Source organism: Bos indicus x Bos taurus, chromosome 18, assembly GCF_003369695.1.
Source record: "Bos indicus x Bos taurus breed Angus x Brahman F1 hybrid chromosome 18, Bos_hybrid_MaternalHap_v2.0, whole genome shotgun sequence".
Taxonomy (NCBI): Eukaryota; Metazoa; Chordata; class Mammalia; order Artiodactyla; family Bovidae; genus Bos; species Bos indicus x Bos taurus.
Window position 1 is genome coordinate 49,348,478 of NC_040093.1, and position 22,936 is coordinate 49,371,413.

Consider the following 22,936-nt stretch of genomic DNA (forward strand, 5'->3'; position numbering starts at 1 on the left):
TAGATCAGTTGGTAAAGAATTCTCCTGCAATGCAGGAAACCTGGGTTCGATTCCTGGGTTGGGAAGATCCCCTGGAGAAAGAAATGGCAATCCACTCCAGTATTCTTGCCTGGAAAATCCCATGGACAGAGGAGCCCTGAAGGCTACAGTCTACAGGGTTGTAAGAGTTGGACACGACTTAGCAACTAAACCACCAACTAAAACCATATATTTTTTTTTCCTTTTAAATCATATGATCCAGTAATCTCGATTTGGGGTATTCATGGACTAACCACTTGTTAAGATGAAATGAAGATGACACCTGGTAGTTTCTATCTTACTAATTCAATAGAATATTCTGTATTTGGGCTCATGCATGCTAAGTCACTTCTGATGTGTTTGCCTCTTTGTGACCCTATGGACTGTAGCCCGCCAGGCTCCTCTGTCCCTGGGATTCTCCAGGCAAAAATACTGCAGTAGGTTGCCGTTTCCTCCTCTAGGGGATCTTCCCAACCCAGGGATCCAATCCAAGTCTCATGTCTCCTGCATTGGCAGGCAGGTTCTTTACCTCTAGTGCCAACTGGGAGGCCCATATTTAGGCTTAGAGAAGTATATTTACCACAAGTGGAAGCAGATACAAAATGTAAATATTTCCAAAAAAAGTTTATTTACCCAAAAGAACTGAAATCAGGATCTTGAAGAGGTACTATCACTGTAATGTTCATTTCAGCACTGTTCACAACAGCCAGGATGTGGAAGGAACTTAAATTTCCATGAGTGGGTGAATCAGAGAAGGCAATGGCACCCCACTCCAGTACTCTTGCCTGGAAAATCCCATGGACAGAGGAGCCTGGTAGGCTGCAGTCCATGGGGTCGAGAAGAGTCGGACACGACTGAGCGACTTCACTTTCACTTTTCACTTTCCTGCATTGGAGAAGGAAATGGCAACCCACTCCAGTGTTCTTGCCTGGAGAATCCCAGGGACAGGGAAGTCTGGTGGGCTGCTGTCTATGGGGTCACACAGAGTCAGACACGACTGAAGCGACTTAGCATAGCACAGCATAGTGGGTGAATGGATAAGGAAACTGTAGTATACACACATAACATATACATAACATAACATATACACATAACAGAATATTACTCAATTTTAGAAAGAAGGGAAGTTCTACAACATGCAAAGACATGGATGAACCTTGAGCGCATTACATGAATGAAATAAACTAGTCTCGGTCAAATACTGCATGATACAACTTACATGAAGTATTTAAACAGTCAAATTCATAGAATCAAAGAGTGAAATGGCAGTTTTCAGGGGCTGGTGAAAGAGAGAACTGGGAAGTTACAAATCGAAAGGCATAAAATTTCAGTTAGGCAAGGTGAAGAAGTTATAGAAATCTGTGTGCAACATTGTACCTATCATTAACAAAACTTAAAAATTTAAGAGGGTAGATCTCATGTTCAATGTCCTTACCACAATACAAGTATATTTAAAAAATCATGTATTTCCAAGGTAGCCTGAAGAAATAGTGGTTTAGAGGGACTTACACTTTTGTGGTCTGGACAGAAGTGTCAGGGAGTCCTGTGGGGGAGGGGGTAAATCCTTTCACTTCTTTGGGCATCTTCGTCTAAAATCAGGCCATTGGCATAGATGCGTTTAGATAAGAGTAGTGTTAATAAGAAAGGCACTGAATTGTATTTAGGCAGTAATTGCTTTAACGCATTGCTTTAAAAAAGTCTTTAAAAATAAAGTGTTTTAAAGTTAAATGAATTCGGGGGAATGTGGAGTGACTCAATGCATATGGGGTTTCTCTTTGGCCTTGATGAAAATATTCTAAAATTGATGGTGGTGATGGTTGCACAACTCTGTAAATACATTAAAACCATTGAATTGTACATGTTTAAATGGGTGAACTGTGTGGTATTTGAATTATATCTCAGTAAAGCTGTTAATTAAAAGTATTTTTTTTTTTTAATAAAATGAGGCCGTTGGGACACATCCCCAGTTCCCTGCGTGTTCTATATTATTATTCTGGGCTCTGACTGGAAGGAAAAAGACTCCCTGCCACCACATGGCACCATTGGGGCACGCTACTTCTTTTCAGCCCACCCTCCAGGCATGTTACTAGGCCCTGGAGATGCAGAGCACAGCACCTCAGCCTTCATGGAGCTTCCTTTCTAAGAAGGAACGACAGAACGGAGGAGCCAGGAGAGCGGCACCCGTCTAGTGGCTCTCCAGCCCACACTCTGCAACTCAGATGGGGGAGGCCAGAGAGCAGGATTTGCTGCTATAACTGTAGGCCCATCAGTTATTCCTTATCTCTGTTTTGTCAGCAGCCCTCTTAAGAATGAGAGAATAAATAAAGCAAAAGAAAAGCTTTTTGTTTGGGCCTAAACCCACTCTTTCATTCAACACTGACTCCCACAAGGAGCAACTACATCGCTTTTCCTGGGCAGCAAGAGGAGGAAACGGGAGAAGCAGAGGTCCCATAGCACCAAGTAAGCAGCATTTTCCACCCCAAGGGCAGCAAGAAAGAGCCTGAAGGAAGTGGGCTCCGGGGTATGATTTACAGAGGGTCTTATGCCCATCCACTCCCCAAGTAAGTGCTCTGGAAACACAGGTCTGCTATAAAATGCAAAATGTATATTCAGGGGCAGCCAAGGGGGTGGATGCTGCCTCAGTGCAGATCCAGAGAGGAGCACTCCAGATGACTCACTGACATTTCCTGGTCAAGCTCTCTCAAGCATCTCTACTGCAAACAGCAGTCAGAATCCAGAAAAGCCTTTGTATAGGATGCCTGCCATTCTACTGGTGCAGGGAATCAGTTGTAGGAGGAAATAACACTTTGAAAAGGCTTTGTGATGGAGAGGCACTTCTGAGATGTTCCTTGCAAAGCCTGTGTACAGGCAACCCCAGCTTAATGCAGCCTTTGGTCCCAGAGTCCCCCTTGAGACAGGAACTCCTCTGGTTGGCCAGGAATCCACCATCGTGGAGGCTCCAGGAGCTCCTCACTATGGCCCAGTGATGCTGCTGACCATCCACCTGCTTATGTGTAGCTGCATGGCCCAGTGAGGACTTAGTCCTCTCTGCTCCCTTCCCATTTTCTTGGTTGTTCCGTGAGGGCCCCAGTGACCAAGGAGGGGGCTGTAGTTTAGGAAAGATTTTTCATCCTGCCAGCACTTCATATTGGTTAGGGTTCTGGGTTGCCTGCAACAGCAAGCAACTTTGGCTTCCTTGTACAAATGGAGATTTATGGAAAGATATAACAGGCAGGAGCTGCTCCATCTGCCATGGCCACAATGATTGACCTCTGACCATTAACCCTTTTCTTTTCAGCATTTTTCAAGACTGAAGGTCTGGGGAGAGAATATGTGCTCTCATTATCCTGGGGTGGGATTGACTCAGTTTTTGTAGCGAAAGGTGATCACCTAGAATTATTTTTCACCAAGACCATCACCAGTGGAGAGGGGCTGAAGATGATTCTGCAGTAGGAAAGTGGTGGGCCATCAGGGAAGGGACTATGGTGGGTAGTCAAAGCTGATGAATGTCCACTAGGTAGCTGGCCCAACCTCCATCTTGCAAAAGGCAATGAAAAAAATTACAATGCAAAGTCTTTGCTTTTTATTGTCTTTTGAATATACTGGAGGCAGCACATGAGGACCTTGACCTGTATTAGCACGTGGGGCCCTAGGCCCAGCCCCGCATCTCCAGGCTTGGCATCCTTGCGATAAAATGGGGCGAGTTCTGTCAACTTTGCAGGGTGGCTGTGAATGAGGAAATGAGTGTGAACATTCTCGAAGAGCAGAGCTCATCCTGTAATTGCGAGGTATTCAGCTTGCTGTGAATGGGCCAGCTGTGCCTGATCACCAGCTTTTCATTCCCTCCTAGTCTCACTCCCCTTTCATTTGCCTTTGCTCTGATTGAGTTAGTTTCACTCTGCTTTTGCCTCAGAGGGTTCAGCTCTCAGGTGGCAGAACTCCTCCTTCGTTCCCTGGCAGGCTCGCATCCAGTCCTCTGGGATTTTATGGTGCTTCTGCCCTCCATTGGATTCCATGTCAGCTGGTGGGAGAGCTGGAACAAGTGTGGGAGTCACCCTGTGATGGGGGGGCCCCCTCCTTGGCACCCGCAGAAGACCAGGGTGCCCTCCCCTCATCTGGGCTGAAGCAGAATCTAGTCATTCCAGCCCCTGCCGCTCTTGCATGTTTTCCTCGGCCTCCTCCTCTTTCCCCAGTTCGTTCTTCTTCTAAGCATGATGATGTTGGGACCACTGAAACCCAACAGACTGAGTGCCAAGTTGCCCGCATCTCTGTCAGAGGCTCTGAATGTAGCAGTTTTCTAATCTATTCTACTCCAACGAGGTGTCATTTGGATGTAACAGTAGCAGACCCAAACTTTCATTGGAAAGAACCATAGAAAAACAATATTGAGTCCTCTTGAAAAGAACACCCACCAGCATAGTAAAGAAGCACCAGGGAAAGGGCAGATTCCGAGCAAGAGTCGCCTCAATAGAAATCAAGACAAAATAAATTGGGAATCATAATTATAGACTAGCCTATGAGTGTCATAAACCTTAAAAATTTTTGTTAACAACTAGCAAAAGAAGGGAGGGTAATGCTGATTTTCATATCTTCCACAGAATGGAGTAAATAAATATTATTTAAAATTGATATATAAAGTTAAAAATGACATTTTCACGTTTTAATTATTATTATTATCTTAATCTAAGAAGGCTTTTTAAAGGAATTAATACCTCTAGTGGTACTATAATTTTTACTTCAAATTTATAAATTCTTTTAGGTTAACGTCATTTTTCCTACTCAGTTTAAGTAAAATTAAATTTAAAACACAGCATGTATAGTATCATCCACTTCACAGAAATATAGTTTACATGATTTACGTGGCTTCCAATTCATATATATGTAAAAGAGAAAGAGGTATTTGGAATAATATTTTTATAATTTAAAAAATATTCACACTATTTTACTGGTATCTATTTCTAGGGGTTAGATTTGGGATAAATCTTTAACTTCATTCTGTATAGATTTGGCATTGCCTAAATTATTTATAATGAACACAAACTGTTAAAAACAAAAAGCCCTGTATAAAAATTACTCTCAAAAAAAAGCATCTTGAGGAAAAGAACCCTGGGTTAATTGGAAAATCCGCTGTAGAGATAAATAATTTAAAGTGGATTCTTAGGATAACATATGTGATTTTTCATACCCAGACTATTTGACTATGTCTATAAATCCTGGTGATTTATAACTTAAGATACCTGCTTTTTAAGCATAAAGACTTCTGCCAATTAAAAAAACAGACAAACAAAAGAATCCGCTTTGCAACGTAAGGAATACAAGTTCAATCCCTGGTTGGGGAACTAAGATCCCACGTGCCGGGGCAACTAAGCTTGTGACGCAACTGCTGAGCCCGTACGTTCTAGAGCCCGTGTGCCACAGCCAAGACCCTAGGCAGCTAAATAAATAAATACATATTTTAAAAGAAATTCTAAGAAGACTTCCAGTTTAGAAATTTCTCTGTATGTTAACAGCAATGGTGCTGTTGAAGCATGACACCATGCTTTCTTTATCCATGTTCAGAGCTGGTGATAAGTTTGGGGCAGAGGGTGAGGAATGAGCTCTTGTGGTAAAGGCAAATGAATTTATTTTGATCAGTCCTACCAGAGTGAAGCAAAAAGTGAATGTACAGCAGAGTTATGATGTGAAGGAAGAGCTGGAAGACTCCTGTCAATGACAGCAAGCTTAGCCTTTAAGACCTAAAACCCTGTTTTGCGTTTCTACCACCTCCAGTTTGGGCTTGATTACCATGACAGCCCCATGCTTTTAGACTCTCTCTTCTTCGAGTTAATTTTTGTTGGGTGGCATCTTTTCTGCTCTCAGTTCAGGGAGAGTGAACTGAGAGCGCATGGGTTGGTGGGAGAGGGCTAGCCTGGGAAAACAGGGCGCTGCAAGCTGCTCTTCCAATCCCCAGCACCTATTGAGGAGATGCCCTAGGTGAAGTTGATCACATAGTGCACTCTGTAAAAGTGGGTGGGTTCATTTTTCAATTGAAAGTGAAGCTGCTCAGTCGTGTCTGACTCTTTGCGACCCTGTGGACTGTGGCCTACCAGGCTTCTCCATCTATGGGATTCTCCAGGCAAGAATACTGGAGTGGGTTACCATTTCCTTCTCCAGGGGATCTTCCCGACCCAGGGATCGAACCCAAGTCTCCCACATTGGAGGCAGATGCTTTAACCTCTGAGCCACCAATTTTTCAATTGACCTAGGCAAATTACATTTCTCCAAATTTACACCAGTCTTCTGACCCAAGCCCAGACATTGCTGCCCCGCAAAGCACTGATGTTTAACTAGGGCCTTATGCCCCAAAACAAGAAATAAATGACTGAAGTCTATTTCTACTGAAACTATGGGAAATCTTTGAAATCATTTGCCATAAAGAAATAAGGGAGTATATGCATTTTTATTTAAACATGGAGAAATATGTGGCATTATTTTGTGTGCATTTTGATATAAATATAACCTATGTAAAATATAATGAAATAAAATATATATTAAATACACAGTATGATATAATAGTTCTATAAATGCATCTAAAAAGTTCTGCAAGTCTCATAACAAAGGTGGCCTTTAGGGACAAGGGAGGGGACCAAGGTGGGCCATAGGGAGGAAAGAGACCCGAACTAAGGGACATGTGTAACATTCTCTCCTGTTCTCCCTTTTCTCTCTTTTTTCTTTTTTTAAGAAATAGGAACATACTTTACTTCCACAACTGAAAATTACTTTTAAGAATTTAGGAGTAATACTCTTCAAAATCACTGCAGAGTGTGACTGTGTGACTGAAAGATGCTCGCTCCTTGGAAGAAAAGCTATGACAAACCTAGATAGTGTATTCAAAAGCAGACATCACTTTGCCCAGAAAGGTCCATACAGTTGAAGCTATGGTTTTTCCAGTAGTCATGTACAGATGTGAAAGTTGGGCCAGAAAAAAGGCTGGGCACTGAAGGAAGAGTTGATGCTTTTGAACTGCGGTGTTGGAGAAGATTTTTGAGAGTTCCTTGGACTGCAAGGAGAGCAAACCAGTCAATCCTAAAGGAAATCAACCCTGAATATTCATTGGAAGGACTAATGCTGAAGCTGACACTCCAATACTTTGGTCACCTGATGCGAAGAGCCAACTCACTGGAAAAGACCCTAATGCTAGAAAAGACTGAAGGCAGGAGAATGGGGTGACAGAGGATGAGATGGTTGGATGGCATCACTGACTTGATGGACATGAATTTGAGCAAGCTCCAGGAGATGAAGGACAGGGAAGCCTGGCATGCTGCAGTTCATGGGGTAACAAAGAGTCGGACACGATTGAGTGACTGAACAAAAATGAAAAACAACTCTCCAGGAAGTTCAGTTATAAACTTAATTACTGCCTAGTCAAAGTGAGTCTTTGTTTTAAAAACTGATATCTGTTGTTTAATTTTTTCTTTTTTTGACGGGTGGGACTATGTTCCTTCTTACTAGTTGTTTGGTGTATTCCTATGGTTAATTCATACTGATGTATGGCAGAAACCAACACGATATTGTAAAGCAATTATCCTCCAATTAAAACATAAACAAATTGAAAAAAAAAACCTGATATCTGCATGGTACCTATGTTTTTTGATACAGTTGATTCTATAACATTACTGGGATGAATTTAAATATAAAAAGATGTTTGTTATTTGGTGTTTATACATGAATAAATATTATTTGCAACTGGGAAGTTGCAAAATTCATGTGCAAATTCATGAACTTGTTCGTGAATGGAACACAGTATTCACTCAACAAAATGCTTGTTAAAATGGCTAGTTGTCTGGCTGGCTGGATGAGTGGATGGATTACTGGCTGGATGAATAAATGACTCATGTGGTGTGAAAGATAATCATTTGTTAGAGTAAAGATGACCTTGAGCACAGTTTATAAATTTGAAACAAAAAATGTGGTTAAAACACATTCTCATTTACTTTGGTTAAGAGCTGAATTTGATAAAGACAGTGTTTCTTAACTTAAAAAAATCAGCAAAATGAGTGGTTGGACAAGATGTTCTAAATCTAATAGTAAAGCTGAAGCTGAGACTTCTGGTGTGCAACCAGGGAGCAGTAAACTGTTTCTCCTCTCTCTGTGAAATGAGAGGAAAACATACCAATGAACACCAAAACCATTTAGAAATGTGGCAGGGTGATTACACAAGTTACGAGAGAGGACAACAGTGCCCAGAGGTGCTGCAAAGCAGTCAGGAAAACCGAATCCACTGCACAAATATGGGTTGTATTCCAAAAGGGACAATAGAAAGGGACAGACAGTCACTGGCAGCCACGTTTCTGCTCCACCACAAATACAATAATGGAACCAATAATCGCATCAAAGGAAGCAAGAGATGCATCTTCTCACAGGCACTCAGGGAAGGGTGCTTGACCAGAGTGATGTCATGTCTTTTCCTAAATGAGCACCTTCTTCCTCTCTTTTCACTTCCCACCACAGGGTCCCTGCCCTCCCCTCCCGACATTGTTACAGCTGCAAGATGTGGAAAATATGAAGACTGAATGCGTAGCATGAAACTTTCATCTTGGTTCCACTATCAGCCCTCTCTGTCCCAGCCCATCAGGGCAAACAAAATCTTTTCTCTAAGCTCTAGAGGGCTTTTGGCAGGCATCTTGCCAGAAAACATCTCCTGGTTTATGCAGCAAAGAATCTCCTAGACGACAGTTTGAAAAGCTCAGTATTATATGATGCCCTGGGGTCCATGGTTCTCCAGGAGCTTCTAAGTATCATCACAAAGGGAATACCAAAGCAGAGAGTGACTTGGAAATTAGTGGGAATGAGAGGAAAGTGGTTTTGCCTATTTACACAACCGTCTAAAGAGGGCAGACTGAGGCTCTGGGTGGAAAGAAGAAAGGAGAGAGAAATAAAGTCCCCCTCCCTCCCATCTTCCCCCCTCCTCACTGGCTGGCAGTGACTGACTTTGGAAGTGCCATGAACGAATCTCTACTTAAAACCCATGCTGTCAAACTTGTTTTTCTGCACCTTGAAAAATTCTGTCAAATGCCATAAGCCATTCTGTCAAGAAAACTCTCGTTTTTAACTGCCAGATCCTTTGCCTTGCCTCTTTCTTCTTCAGAGCATTAACCTTCTTCATGGGCTGTTGGCCAAAGATGATGGAGGAGACGGATGCTCTCCTTGGTCATCCCGATGATTGAATGGACTATTTGGTGATACATTAAACCACTTGCTTCAAACTCTAATGCCTACAGGAGCCAGCCAGGCCACATAAATGAGCAAGCAGAACTGATGGCAGCTTTGACAAAGTGGACTGTCCCCTTCCCACCTGAGGACCTGGTCCTCCACTCCAGCTGACTGTTGACCTGCAAGGCTACTCTTGCCAGACCTCCTGATCTGTCCCATCCACTTCAGGAACAACAATAAAACCCAGAGAAACATAAAGGTTAACACAAACTGTTTTTCCTGAAGCTGTTCAGCTTGCAGTAATTTTTCCACTGGCAAATCTGCTTTCTCCATCTTTCAGGGAATTGTTTTGTTTTTCTCCTATTCTGTACTCTTTAAAAAAAAAGATAAAAACACTTTTTGTTATTTAAAATTAAAAAAAATAACACAAAAATGTGATTTACCAGAAGCTACTTTCTCTCTCTCTCTGCAATAACCTCTCCAAGGATAGGCAACTAACTCAGCCTGAATGATCCTGGTACCTTGGGCTGCTGGCCACGGCCACCGTGATTGGTCCAGGTCATGGGCCTGGGGCCCAACTTGGTCAATCAGTATCCCTTCCTGTTTCTTCTTCTCTCTCTCTCTTTTTTAAACAATTGGAGATTTGGGCAAAGAGCCTTCTTTTCGTTGTGAAGCTAGGAGAGTGTCAGTTAAGAAAAAAGACTCCAGCCTTGTGAAAGAAGCCAGTTTGAAGGAACACCTGGAGACCAGAAGTAGAGAGTCCTGACGGCAGTCAAATTCTCAGTCTCCATCGTCTCAGAAAGCCACTCCCTTCCTGTTCTTTTCAAGGACCGGTTTTGTGAGGAAACAAGCCCTCCTTTTTGCCTAGCTAATTTGAGTGAAGCTTCTGTCACTTGTCACTCAAAAAACTCTGAACTAGAGTTCCATTCAGTCTCATCTGACACTTGCTAGCTGTGTGGGCTTGAGAAAGTTTATTAACCTCATCGCCTCAGTTTCCTCATCTGTAAAATGGGAACATGGGGTGATTGGAAAGATTAAAACAGTCAGTCCCCATAAAGCACCCAGAACATGTGTTGTCATTGAAGTATGATCAAGTGGCAAAAAACCCCAGAGGGAAGAACCCAATCTGTCTTCAAAAGGACCCAAGCGGTAGTTCTCCAAGAATAATTTGGAAGTTGAAAGATGATTCTTCTTCCAAGCAGCTTCTCACTCTTTAAAGAATGGTAGCTACATAAGAAAGACATTTCTCTTTTCCTCTCCCAAAGAGAAGGAAAAAAGAACTTTATGAAATCAAATTCATGTTACATCAAGAAATTAGAAGACAAACTAGACAGGAACTCTAGAACAAGGCGGAATTTATTGCTTTTCTGGGAGGGATGGAAAGTTGAAGAGGGGGTAGAGTCGCTGTAAGACATTTAAACACCCACCACAAAGAGAAGTTACTAATGGGTGAGTGTAGGTATAATTTAATGCTTGCTTTTATGAGAGAATCCAGGAAATGACAGGCCTGTAATTTTGATTTCAGTTGTAGAGGGAATGAAAATTCTGTTCAGGATTAGAACAGCAGAGTGCTGTGAAAGTTATTATTTAATTAGGAGCTGTGAGCACAGATTCAAACAAGGGAAGAACTCTCATTTTGCAGGCAGTATGTTTGCTGGATCCTAAAGAAATGAAGAGACAGCAGAGAAGTGAGCTACCAACTTCTCCAAGACAGCCTATCTGAAATGCAGCCCAGAGTGAGAACGTGGGGTCATGAGTCCAAGGAAGCCTCCCTGTGAACTGCTTGTACCCCCGAGAGCCCTTGGTGCCAGTCTCATCAGAAATGATGTCATGTGAAGAATAAGAAGGGGAAGAACAAGTTGAGTGTCAATTTCTGTGTTTCAAACACCACTGAGAAAGGAAGAAGTTAAAAGGATGTTGAAGGGGTTGCAGTTTTGATCAGAGAATCAGCTTTGTGCAAGTCTAATGATAATACACCAGGTAGACGCTGTGGAGTCAGGGCACAGCATGTCCCTTCTTGGAGATTTTTAGGGAACGATGTGATAGCTCCCTGAAGACAGCTCCAGGAGAGGGAGTGGGACAGGTTCTTTATTTTCTGTTAATTTTTACTGGAGTAGAGTTGCTTTGCAATGTTGTGCTAGTTTCTGCTGTCCAGCAAAGTGAATCAGCTATTCATACACATATATCCCCTCTTTTGTTGGATTTCCTTCCTATTTATGGTATCACAGGCCATTGAGTAGAGTTCTCTGAGTTATAACATAGGTTCTTAATAGTTGAGGGTGATTTCACAGCTATTTTGCCCACTTTCACTTCCTCCGCAACACCATGAGTAATACTGACATTTACAGACTGTTGTGGAAAGTTTCAACACTAAATCTCCTTTGTAGACAAATGAAGATTTCATGAGTTCATGATACCTGGGAAGCCCTCTCTGTTGAAATGGTTGGAGAAGGTGGGTTAAATGACTAAGGCAACTCATGGTTATTTTTGAAATCACTATTTTTCCAAGGGTAGACAGCAGCCTTAAAAAATGGAGGATCAGGAAAAGGGTGGCTGATCAGTCCCAACATTTAGTTTACTCTAATTTGAACAGGTTAAAAAAGGAATAAATCAGAGACTGACTTGAAGAATCCATGTGCATCCAGGTTCAGTGCCTCCCGGGTTCAGTCTAATCAACTGCAAGGTAACATGGTCTGGTTACAAATCCCAGCGACCCAGGACCAAAAGTATTTCTAGCTTGTCTCAGAGAGGATACTAATTTCAATTCAGACAGTGTTATGTCTTACACTTTGTCAATTTAATCTCCAAGTTATACCCCCAGGAGGTGACCAGGTACAGAGAAGAAAGCTTATCTGAACCAAATGACACAGATTCTTGTCCCAACTCTGGTTCTCATTCTGGTGACTTTAGGCAAATCATTTTTTCCTGCCTAAGCCAGTTTTCCATACTATAAATTTGAGGCAATGAAGGGACAGACTTCTCTCAGGACCATCAGTGGTCCTTCACAGCCTAAAAAGTGGAGTCTAAAATCCACTGTAAAGGAGATCAGTCCTGGGTGTTCTTTGGGAAGAATGATGCTGAAGCTGAAACTCCAGTACTTTGGCCACCTCATGTGAAGAGTTGACTCATTGGAAAAGACTCTGATGCTGGGAGGGATTGGGAGCAGGAGAAAAAGGGGACGACAGAGGATGAGATGGCTGGATGGCATCACCGACTCAATGGATGTGAGTTTGAGTGAACTCCGGGAATTCATGGGGTCGCAAAGAGTCGGACATGACTGAGCAACTGAACTAACTAATTAACTGAAATCCACATCTAGTCTCCAAAATTTTTTTTCCTCCTTATCTTTTCAGACTTCTCTCTATACTGCCTCTGGCAAAGGCTGAACACTTCATCCCTTCCAGAATGTTCCTGAACATTATCCCACCATTTTCCTCTTTCTAGAAAGCTCTTCAGCTCCCTGTCTACTGCTGGAACACTCTCCTCTTTCAAGATCTATGCCATCATTCCTGACCCCAAGAGGATTTATCCATCAGGACCCATAGGGCATTCGTGAGCCTGTGACAAGCTTTGAGACCCACAGTGGAGGTTCCTCTCAGAAAGAAAGCATGAGTTCCAAAATATGAATACTGCAAAATTCAAATATTTTCAAGATAAATGTTGACAAAAAAAAATTAAATTTAACATGAGAACTGGGTGCGTTTTAGTATGATTACCATATCTGGGGCAGGAACTTCAAAGGAAAAAGTATGTGAGGTTTTACAGATGTCTCACTGGGAAGACCCCTGCTGAACCTCATGCTTGGAAGGCTCTCCCTCTCCTTATTGCTTTGCCAGCACTTTGTGGATACATCTATCCCACCACTAACCTCACTCTACTCTGTAGCAAGTGACCTGTATCCACTGCTGCCTCTTGTTCTTGAGGACAGGAGTCCTGTCTCCAGTGGGGCATCCCAATTAGCAGCCATAGGCCAACAGACAGTTTTCAAATTAGAACATTTTACCAAATACCCGAGTTCATGGCTTCTTTTAAAAATGTAGATGATCTGGCCACACCTCTCCCTTTCACGTTTGCATGAAGTGATAGAGCTGAGAAGTCAGGGATGTGTGGTCTCCCGTTTGCTGAGTGCCTTGTGCCCACATGGGTCATTTATGTCATCACCCTGGCAACTGCAAACCCTGAATCTGGGGCCCTCCTTTCTTACTTTTTTGTATTACTCCTCTTCTTCCTCTTTATACCCAGCACAGTGTCTAGCAAGGTATGTATTTATTAAGCAAATAAGTGATCACAAGGCTTGGAGCTTAACATCCTCAAAATTCACTACTAAAATCAGACTTTGAGTTGCACAGAACAAACCTTATCCATTTACTAATGGCATGACACTCTTTTCCCTTTTCCAGCTGGTTGAGGGAGAGAAACTAATAATAAGTTATGTGGAGTGTAATTGGATCATTTTACTGAAAATGATCACAGCAGTAACAAATTATATCTGTATGATGGATCTCCAGCATTACTGAATTTTTGGTCAAATTTGCACGCAAATTACTGTCTTAACTCCAACATGATGCATCCAAGGATTTGTTAACACAAGAGTGTCAGATGCAATGGACATGCATAACGAAACATGAACCAAAAGCAAGATGAATGCCTACCATCTAGTGTCTCTATTTTTCTTTTATCAAATAAAATTAGTTTTTTTCCATCAGTTCATAAAAGCATTCTTGATGAGATGAGAAATTTAGCTGAAAGGAGTGCTGGAGAAGCCTAAGCACTGCTGATAAGAGATTTGAAATCATCATTTCAGGAAACTGAATTATTTTTTTAAGTTTCATATTTGCTTCTGAGATTCAAGTTACAAAGGTCAGATTTGAGAACATGTGGAAAAACATGCTATTCCATGGCCTCAACTCTGGAATTTAAGGTGATATTTCCAGTGACGATTTGACCTGGACCACACATACACTGCAGTACTAACGTGGCTGGCCTGTGTTAGCACAGGGAGCATATCATCTTCCCAACCAGATTCTAAGCTCCTTGAGGGTAGGCACTGTCTCCTTTCCACTCAGTCTCTTTACTTTCCTATGCAGTGCCCTGAGCGTAACTGGTACCCACATATCTACGATTACTTGCTAATAAACACACCCAACCTATTTGCCTTTACACACAGCAAATCTTCACAGAAAGCTCTTAGAAAAGTAGCAAGCTCTAAAGTCTGGAAAGGCCATGGAAAAGTGAGTAGATTTATGAGGGGAGTCTTTGTCATTAATAATTCATGGAGGGAGAAAACTACTATTGGAGAATAGTGCTCTCTTCCAATGCTATGGTAAATTTCTATGTTATTGCAATGGAAATGTCACCACCTTGGTAATGAAAAATGAGATTTATATATTGGCAAATTACATCAAATCAGATGTAGTTCAGTTTAAGAGATGGGATTTAACCTGTGAAATATTGAAATCTAGGAAATAATGAACCAGAATGTAATAGAAATCTCTTGTAGGATTATTTTACAAACCAAGAATACACCCACTATTATCTTTGAACTATGATGTGTGTTTCTATTCCTTGGCCAAATAGTCATTGACACCAGTAGTCATATGGCTCAGATCAATGAAGGGACATAGTAGATTGGATTATCCTCAAACAAACAAAATTTCCTCCCACCGATCTCATCCAGTCTCCATGGGAGAAGTGAATTTCCCTGCCTTGACTTTGAGCTGGGCCATGTGACTTGCTTTGACCAATTAGATGTTAGCAGATGGGCATATAAACCGAGGCTCAAAGTGTGCTAGAGGATTGCTGTTACCCACTTGTGCTTCTGCCCTTGACTTGAGAAGAACATTCCTTGAATAGTCATTGCCCCTTCGGTCTGGGCCCTGAGCTGAGATCTGTGAAGCAAAGAGGCCGCCAGAGATCCACACACACGTCCACTTGGGAGTATTCTGTAACACAGCAGTGACTGACTGATACAAGGGCCCTGCCTGCCCAAGGCCTCTTGTATGTATATGTACAGGAAACTTGGAGATTCACAGCATCTCAGGGGAAGAAGGGGCATGGGCAACTGGGAAATACTGTTTTTGAGGATTCAGAACACCAGTGGTTGGATGGAGAAAGAGGTAGCTTTGGCTGTTGATTCTAGAATTCTAGAGCTGGGCTCTTGTCACATAGCTGTGCTCTGAAAGAAAGCTCACCTGTATTGCTTTGAAAAATTCTATCATTGAAGACTTATCATTGAAGGAATTGAAAAATTGAAGAAATCGAAAAATGGAAAAACTTAATCATTGAAAAATTCTATCATTGAAGGAAGAAACCAATGAATTACAGACTCCTCAAACTCTCTGTCTACCTCTCTCCTTCTCTTTCTCTCTCCCTCTCTTTCAATTTAGGGATGGATGCAGTATGGAGCAGCTGACAGTACACTGGATAAAGAAGCAAGAAACTTCATTCTGCTGCTGACTCTGCCACTGCCTCTCTGAGACTTGGGCTAAGTTACTTCACTTCTTGGAGCTTCATTTTCCTCATCAGTAAAGCAGAGCTGGTAATACGACCTGCCTCACAGAGGCATTGAAGGGATTTATGAAATAACAATTCTAAAGTGTTCACGACAATGTCTGGCTCAAGCTCTGCCTCTGGGGAGAGGCCGATAGCTCTTCCTTTTACAACCTCCTGCAGCAGAAAAGGTTACATATTTTCCCCGTCTGTCAGGTAAACATGTGCAGAGCCAGCACCCACAAGTATCTTCCTGTCAACAAAACTGGCACGTGGCAGCCTTCCTGCAGAGCAAAACAGGTCTCTAGGGTCTTGAGCTCTTTCTGTAAGAGCCATGTGTTTCCTGGAATCCCTGAGTGGGCCATTCTTAGTAGAAAGGTAACACCTCATATACTCCAATCTGGTCTTTTGACTTTACTTCCTGTTTCACACATCAGTCCCTACCAGGTTCGGTTACTGGAGCTGCAGTCAGCTTTCAATCTCGCCCCAATAAACTTCAATCAGCAAATGCATGCCACTCTCAGTCTATTTGAGATTTGGATACCCTCCCTATCTCCCAGGCATTTGGCCCTGATTCGTCCTCCAAAAGTTCATAATCCCTTTGAAGAAGACTTCTAGTGGGGAATGTTCCTGTATCCAAGAGGTTTTTTTTTTTTTTTTTTTTCTATCTTTAAAATTGAAATATAGTTGATTTACAATGTTGTGTTAGTTTCAGGTATATAGCTAAGTACAGTTAGTTTCAGTTACACACACACACACACACTCATATGTATGTTCAGTTCAGTCTCTCAGTCGTGTCTGACTCTTTGTGACCCCATGAATCACAGCACACCAGGCCTCCCTGTCCATCACCAACTCCCGGAGTTCACACAAACTCACATCCATTGAGTCGGTGATGCCATCCAGCCATCTCATCCTCTGTCGTCCCCTTTTCCTCCTGCCCCCAATCCCTCCCAGCATCAGGGTCTTTTCCAGTGAGTCAGCTCTTCGCATCAGGTGGCCAAAGTATCGGAGTTTCAGCTTCAACATCAGTCCTTCCAATGAATATTCAGGACTGATTTCCTTCAAGATGGACTGGTTGGATCTCCTTGCAGTCCAAGGGACTCTCAAGAGTCTTCTCCAACACCACAGTTCAAAAGCATCAATTCTTCGTGCTCAGCTTTCTTCACAGTCCAACTCTCACATCCATACCTGACCACTGGAAAAATCATAGCCTTGACTAGATGGACCTTTGTTGGCAAAGTACTGTCTCTACTTTTTAATATGCTATCTAGGTTGGTCATAACTTTCCTTCCAAGGAGTTAAGGGTCTTTTAATTTCATGGCTGCAGTCACCATCTGCAGTGATTTTGGAGCCCCCCAAAATAAAGTCTGACACTGTTTCCACTATTTCCCCATCTATTTCCCATGAAGTGATGGGACCAGATGCCATGTTCTTCGTTTTCTGAATGTTGAGCTTTAAGCCAGCCTTTTCACTCTCCTCCTTCACTTTCATCAAGAGGCTTTTTAGTTCCTCTTCACTTTCTGCCATAAGGGTGGTTTCATCTACATATCTGAGGTTATTGATATTTCTCCCGGCGATCTTGATTCCAGCTTGTGCTTTCTCCAGCCCAGCATTTCTCATGATGTACTCTGCATAGAAGTTAAATATGCAGGGTGACAATATACAGCCTTGACTGACACACTCCTTTTCCTATTTGGAACCAGTCTGTTGTTCCATGTCCAATTCTAACTGTTGCTTCCTGACCTGCATATAGGTTTCTCAAGAGGCAGGTCAGGTGGTCTGGTATTCCCATCTCTTTCAGAATTTTCCACAGTTTATTGTGATCCACACAGTCAAAGGCTTTGGCATAGTCAATAAAGCAGAAATAAATGTTTTTCTGGAACTCTCTTGCTTTTTCCATGATCCAGCGGCTGTTGGCCATTTGATCTCGGTTCCTCTGCCTTTTCTAAAACCAGCTTGAACATCTGGAAGTTCACGGTTCACATACTTCTGAAGCCTGGCTTGGATAATTTTGAGCACTACTTTACTAGCGTGTGAGATGAGTGCAACTGTGTGGTAGTTTGAGCATTCTTTGGCATTGCCTTTCTTTGGGATTGGAATGAAAACTGACCTTTTCCAGTCCTGTGGCCACTGCTGAGTTTTCCAAATTTGCTGGCATATTGAGTGCAGCACTTTCACAGCATCATCTTTCAGGATTTGAAATAGCTCAACTGGAATTCCATCACCTCCACTAGCTTTGTTCGTAGTGATGCTTTCTAAGGCCCACTTGACTTCACATTCCAGGATGTCTGGCTCTAGGTGAGTGATCACACCATTGTGATTATCTGGGTGGTGAAGATCTTTTTTGTACAGTTCTTCTGTGTATTCTTGCCACCTCTTAATATCTTCTGCTTCTATTAGGTCCATACCATTTCTGTCCTTTATCGAGCCCATCTTTGCATGAAATGTTTCCTTGGTATCTCTAATTTTCTTGAAGAGATCTCTAGTCTTTCCCATTCTGTTGTTTTCCTCTATTTCTTTGCATTGATACCCGAGGAAGGCTTTCTTATCTCTTCTTGCTATTCTTTGGAACTCTGCATTCAGATGCTTATATCTTTCCTTTTCTCCTTTGCTTTTCACGTCTCTTCTTTTCAAAGCTATTTGTAAGGCCTCCCCAGACAGCCATTTTGCTTTTTTGCATTTCTTTTCCATGGGGATGGTCTTGATCCCTGTCTCCTGTACAATGTCATGAACCTCCGTCCATAGTTCATCAGGCACTCTATCTATCATATGTATGTATATATATATTATTTTTCAGATTATTTTCCACTATAGGTTATTACAAGATATTGAATATAGGTCCCTCTGTTTGGGGTTCCCAGGTGGCACAGTGGTAAAGAGTCCACCTGCCAATGCAGCAGACACGAGTCTTGCGTTTGATCTCTGGATCGGGACAATTGCCTGGAGTCCTCTTTGGTAATCACAAATTTTGTTTCTATGTCCCAACAGGTATTTATTATCTCTATTAAGACGCCATGCTCCGTGCCAGGAATGCTGCAGCAAATGAAACGATGCCTCTTGGAAACATTTCATCTGGGGCAGCTCTGTCCGATAGAAATAGAATATGAGCCACATGCGTGCGTGCTCAGTCACTTCAGTCATGTCCGACTCTTTGTGACCCTATGGACTGTAGCCCACCAGGTTCCTCTGTCCATGGAGATTCTCTGGGCAAGAATACTGGAGTGGGTTGCCATGCCCTCCTGCAGGGGATCTTCCCAACCTAGGGCTCGAACCCTGGTCTCCTGCATTGCAGGCAGATTCTTTACCACTGAGCCACCAGGAAAGCCCTGTGAGCTGCATATGTAATTTCAAATTTCCTAGTAGCTTGATTAAAAAAGTGAAATTAGGTGAAATTAACTTTCATAATGTATTTTATCTAACCCAATATGTGCAATGTGTTATCATTTACATGTAACTGAGATATCCACATTCTCTTATTCATGCTAACTCTTTGGAATCTGGCTTTACACTTAGCACATCTCAGTTTGGCTGCCACGGTTCAAGTGCTGGGTAAACATGGCTAGTGGCTGCTTCAGAGGACAGCACAGGCCTACAGAAACTGGCTAGCAGTGGAAGGTGAAGGGCACTTGCATTCAAACGGGAATGGTGAGGTTAGGAGGGAAGTGGAGCTGGGCCTCAGAGAAAGAAGGGGGAGAGAGATGGCATGTCAATGCTGCACTGAAAGTCAGCTCTGTGTGCTGATGAGGACTGTGTGAGGAGAGGGTGGAGCAGACGTGTTGGAGGAATTCCAACACAGATCATTCCTACCACAGAAGCATTCTGAAGGGAGAAGAGCCAGCTGGTAGTACCATGGGCCCAAATGTGAGGTTTGGCCTTTGAACATGGGTTCACTTTTTATTTACGCACAACTATTTATGGAATTTATTTATGGGCTTCCCTGATAGCTCAGTTGGTAAAGAATCCACCTGCAGTGCAGGAGACCCCAATTTGATTCCTGGGTTGGGAAGATCCCCTGGAGAAGGGATAGGCTACCCACTCCAGTATTCTTGGGCTTCCTTTGTGGTTCAGCTGGTAAAGAATCCACCCGCAATGTGGTTGACCTGGGTTTGATCCCTGGGTTGGGAAGATCCCCTGGAGAAGGGAAAGACTACCCACTCCAGAATTCTGGCCTGGAGAATTTCATGGACTGTATAGTTCATGGGATCCTAAAGAATCGGACACGGCTGAGTGACTTTCACTTTCTTTTCTTTTTGGAACACCTACTATGTGCCAGAGATTGTGAATATGGTGGTGAACAAGATGGCCTCTTCTCCGCAGAAATCACATTATGTTGGAGGTGGGGATAGAGGAAACAAGCAGTAAATAAATGGAACAATTTCTGATAGTGATAAATACAAGGAAGGGTGGGGAACGAACCAGATGAAATGATGGGCATGGTCTGGTTGGGTGGTCAGAATGGTGGTATTCTCCATCGTCCCCTGCAGATCCGTTCTCTCCCCTGCCCTGTATAACAGGAGGCTGAACTCTGTGGGGTACAGTAGCAGACATGTCCTCTCTTTGTTCTCCCTGTTGGGTCTGGCCAATGGAGGACACTCACAGGAGATTGAAGAGTGGGAGGCAAAGGTTAGTACATTCCAGGACCCACCTCTGACCCAGCCGGACCACGGGTTGGGCAGTGGTTGAGTTCCTGAACCTGTGGTCCCAACTCTTGCCAAGCACTGTTGGCATTCTTTCCTCCTCTTGCCCCTCCAAGCCAGGGATCAGTAATGTCCCCCATCTGGCTCATCCCTGATGCTTCACTTTTCTTTCTTGGTTCCCATAAGTCCATCCGTACCTCTGTAAAGTAAGCCTTCATTAAGTTTTCTTCAGTCACTCCTCTAGGTATTCCTATCACTTCACTCATGGTCAGGGAGGCCTCCTTGGGCTTCGGCTTGAATGACAAGGAGCTAGCCAAGGTGACAAGGATACTCCAGGCAGAGGGGCCCCAGGAGCAAAGGACTTGCAGATAACAAACTAGGTATGTCACAGGTGTAAGAAGAAACCCAGAGGGAGCTAAGTTCAGCAAGAAACGAGAGCAAGAAAAGTGAGGTCAGATTACACAGGGGCTCATGTGCTGAGGGAGAAGGCGATGGCACCCCACTCCAGTACTCTTGCCTGGAAAATCCCATGGATGGAGGAGCCTGGTAGGCTGCAGTCCATGGAGTCGCTGAGGGTCGGACACGACTGAGCGACTTCACTTTCACTTTTCACTTTCATGCATTGGAGAAGGAAATGGCAACCCACTCCAGTATTCTTGCCTGGAGAATCCCAGGGATGGGGGAGCCTGGTGGGCTGCCGTCTATGGGGTCTCACAGAGTCGAACACGACTGAAGTGACTTAGCAGCAGCAGCATGTGCTGAGGGAAATCTCTGGGTTTAGTCTGAGTACAACAGGAACCACTAGAAGGTTTGGAGCTGAAGACTAACATGTCTAATTGATGCTTTGAAAATACATGGCTCAGGACTTCCCTGGTGGTACAGTGGATAGGAGTTCACTGCCAATGAAGGGGACACATGTTCAATTCCTGGTCTGGGAAGATTCCATGTGCCACCTGCAACTAAGCTGGTGCACCACAGCTACTGAACCTGTGCGCTGAAGAGTAGCCCTCGCCCACCACAAAAAAAGCCCATGTGCAGCAATGAAGACCCAGCACAGCCAAAAATAAATACAGTTTTTTAAAAAACAGAGAGTAAACCCTTAAAAAGTTCTCATTGCAAGGAAAAAAAATTTTTTTAATATATGGCTCAATAATAATAATAACAATAGGATTAATAGTCAAGATATTTCTGTTCGCAGGAAGAAAGAAAAACAAAACAACAAAACCAAACCAAAACCAACCCCTAAAGGCTGGGATCATATTAAAAAGTCACAGACATCAACCTGAAATAGCTCCCAGTGAACGAACTAAAACACTTTCATCAACAAAATAAATAATAATGGTCTTGCATTTTAACCCAAAAAGGAAAATACATAGTCATGAGCCCACCCTGTATAAAAATGATTGAATAAATAAATGAATGGAGGGGAAAGGCTGACTCTCCCTTAAGAAGAATTCCAATTAATAATTGGAGAAGGAGTGAGGGGAATAGAAAATCACTATTAGAGCACTGCAGTACTCATTGCTGCAGGCAAAATCCACCAATATATGCTAAAATTCATGGGGAAAATTTAAGAAGAAATAGGATATTTGCCTTAAAGTATCTAATTTCAAATATTAATTAATTACTGTGGTGGATTTAATATATGCCTATTAATACAAGCTTTCACTGCACATGGTGACTGCAACCATGAAATTAAAAGACACTTGATCATTGAAAGAAAAGTTATAACCAACCTAGACAGCACATTGAAAAGCAGAGACATTACTTTGCCAACAAAGGTCCGTCTAGTCAAGGCTATGGTTTTTCCTGTGGTCATGTATGGATGTGAGAGTTGGACTATAAAGCTGAGCACTGAAGAACTGATGCTTTTGAACTGTGGTGTTGGAGAAGACTCTTGAGAATCCCTTGGACTGCAAGGAGATCCAACCAGTCCATCCTAAAGGAAATCAGTCCTGAATATTCATTGGAAGGACTGATGTTGAAGCTGAAACTCTGATACTTTGGCTACCTGATGTGAAGAGCTGAAGCCCCTGACGCTGGGAAAGATTGAAGGCGGGAGGAGAAGGGGACGACAGAGGATGAGATGGTTGGATGGCATCACCAACTCAATGGACATGAGTTTGAGTAAACTCCGGGAGTTGGTGATGGACAGGGAGGCCTGGTGTGCTGAAGTCCATGGGGTCGCAAAGAGTTGGACACGACTGAGCGACTGAACTGAACTGAACTGAATACAAGCTCTTTGATAGGCTTTGCTCCAGGAGGGTGAGCTTATCTCCTGTATCCTTGAGTGTGAGCTGGGTTCCGTGAGTCACATCTAATTCACAGAGTATGGAAAGGGGAAAACAGTAACTTTATAGGGAGAAACACAATTGACACCAATTTCACCAACCCATGAAAGTTAACATTACCAGCAATAAGACATGTTGGTCTCCCCTGACATGATGGGATGAGAACTCCTCGTCTTTGTGGTATATGTCCCCAAATCTACAGCCTCATCTAATCACAAGATCTTCAGCCAAATTCAAATAGCCTATGGTATTCTTCAAAAGTCAAGGTCATGCAGGAAAAGAAAAGACTGAGGAACTGTCACAGAT